At 50.4% G+C, this 2,274-nt stretch overlaps 1 non-coding gene across 1 annotated transcript; it reads left to right on the top strand.

The window, feature by feature from the left end:
• Nucleotides 1-362: 362 nt before the first annotated feature.
• On the top strand, nt 363-434 carry TRNAP-UGG (transfer RNA proline (anticodon UGG)). Its single transcript has one exon. It is a non-coding gene; the product is annotated as a tRNA-Pro (tRNA).
• The last annotated feature ends 1,840 nt before the right edge of the window (nt 435-2,274 follow it).

Here is a 2,274-nt window from a genome sequence, read left to right as displayed (position 1 = left end):
AATTAATACGTCAAGGTGAGAAGAGAGGCAGATGGGCAATACGAAAATGACATAGCAAGCAAGGCAAAGACTCAATCTAAATTGCTGCACAGCCACATCAGGAGAAAAACCAACAGTGTATGAACAGGTAATTAAATTGAGGATACAGGAAGGCAGATTCACTACAAACGACAAGGAAGTGTGCAATGTTTACCAGTTGATTGATCGCATGTTGAAAACTATGCTTTGCTCAAGAAAAAAATTGCCTGCTTTAAATACTCGCCTCCCGGGCTCGAATCCCGGACAGGCTCTGGTAATTTTCAATAGGCATATTTAATTCTAAAAAGGTGATATAAATAACGTAACTAAACTCAAATATCCACGGCCTGTTGGTCTAGTGGTATGATTCCTGCTTTGGATGCAGGAGGTCCCGGGTTCAACTCCCGGACAGGCCCTCAATATTTTCCTTCCCGAGCAAGTTAATTATACTGTAAAATTAATTCCTTATATTTTACCAACATTAAGAAATGCACTATTAAACATAGGAGACATCATAAGACATAATTTTAAGTAGCAAATCAGTATGATGCACATAATTTAAAATGTAACTAATTCTGGAATATAGTGAACGAAATTTGCAGATCCTCAACATTTACATGAAGAGATTCAGGAGAAAGCCAGGCAGGAAGTGGCGGACCAGCCGGGTTATAATGGATACGAGGGCCTCCAGGCAGCTCCAAGCAACAGCCTTGATTGATCAAGTAATCACACGACGAGCCTGGCCCCAGACCGGGTTGTGGGGCAGTAGACTTTCCAGAACCTACTTCAGGTATACTCCGAGTATACTATACGCCAGGTATACTAAGAGTATACGCCAGGTATACCGCAGGTAACCATGATCAAATCCATCTGAACACACACGAGGTTCCAAATCTCTTCATTATTAAACAAACTATTGACTCGTGAATACTTTAGTGGTTCACCTGTTGCAACGTCGACCGTGTCTACCTGCGTCGACCGTGTCTACCTGCGTCGACCGTGTCTACCTGCGTCGACCGTGTCTACCTGCGTCGACCGTGTCTACCGGCGTCGACCGTGTCTACCTGCGTCGATCGTGTCTACCTGCGTCGACCGTGTCTACCTGCGTCGACCGTATCTACCTGCGTCGACCGTGTCTACCTGCGTCAACCGTGTCTATCTGCGTCGACCGTGTCTATCTGCGTCGACCGTGTCTATCTGCGTCGACCGTGTCTACCTGCGTCGACCGTGTCTATCTGCGTCGACCGTGTCTACCTGCGTCAACCGTGTCTATCTGCGTCGACCGTGTCTATCTGCGTCGACCGTGTCTATCTGCGTCGACCGTGTCTACCTGCGTCGACCGTGTCTATCTGCGTCGACCGTGTCTACCTGCGTCAACCGTGTCTATCTGCGTCGACCGTGTCTATCTGCGTCGACCGTGTCTATCTGCGTCGACCGTGTCTATCTGCGTCGACCGTGTCTATCTGCGTCGACCGTGTCTATCTGCGTCGACCGTGTCTACCAGCGTCGACGTTGACCACGTCTACCAGCGTCAACGTTGACCACGTCTACCAGCGTCAACATTGACCACGTCTACCAGCGTCGACTTTGACCACGTCTACCAGCGTCAACATTGACCACGTCTACCAGCGTCAACGTTGACCACGTCTACCAGCGTCGACGTTGACCACGTCTACCAGCGTCAACATTGACCACGTCTACCAGCGTCAACGTTGACCACGTCTACCAGCGTCGACGTTGACCACGTCTACCAGCGTCAACGTTGACCACGTCTACCAGCGTCAACGTTGACCATGTGTACCAGCGTCGAAGTTGACCATGTCTATCAGCGTCGACGTTGACCATGTGTACCAGCGTCGACGTTGACCACGTCTACCAGCGTCGACGTTGACCACGACTACCAGCGTCGACGTTGACCACGTCTACCAGCGTCAACGTTGACCACGTCTACCAGCGTCAACAATGACCACGTCTACCAGCGTCGACTTTGACCACGTCTACCAGCGTCAACATTGACCACGTCTACCAGCGTCAACGTTGACCACGTCTACCAGTGTCGACGTTGACCACGTCTACCAGAGTCAACATTGACCACGTCTACCAGCGTCAACGTTGACCACGTCTACCAGCGCCGACGTTGACCACGTCTACCAGCGTCAACGTTGACCACGTCTACCAGCGTCAACGTTGACCATGTGTACCAGCGTCGACGTTGACCATGTCTATCAGCGTCGACGTTGACCATGTGTACCAGCG

Source organism: Procambarus clarkii, chromosome 1 (assembly GCF_040958095.1).
Source record: "Procambarus clarkii isolate CNS0578487 chromosome 1, FALCON_Pclarkii_2.0, whole genome shotgun sequence".
NCBI classification, from domain to species: domain Eukaryota; kingdom Metazoa; phylum Arthropoda; class Malacostraca; order Decapoda; family Cambaridae; genus Procambarus; species Procambarus clarkii.
Note: the sequence above shows the minus strand (reverse complement) of the source record. Positions and strands in the feature narration are given on the sequence as shown.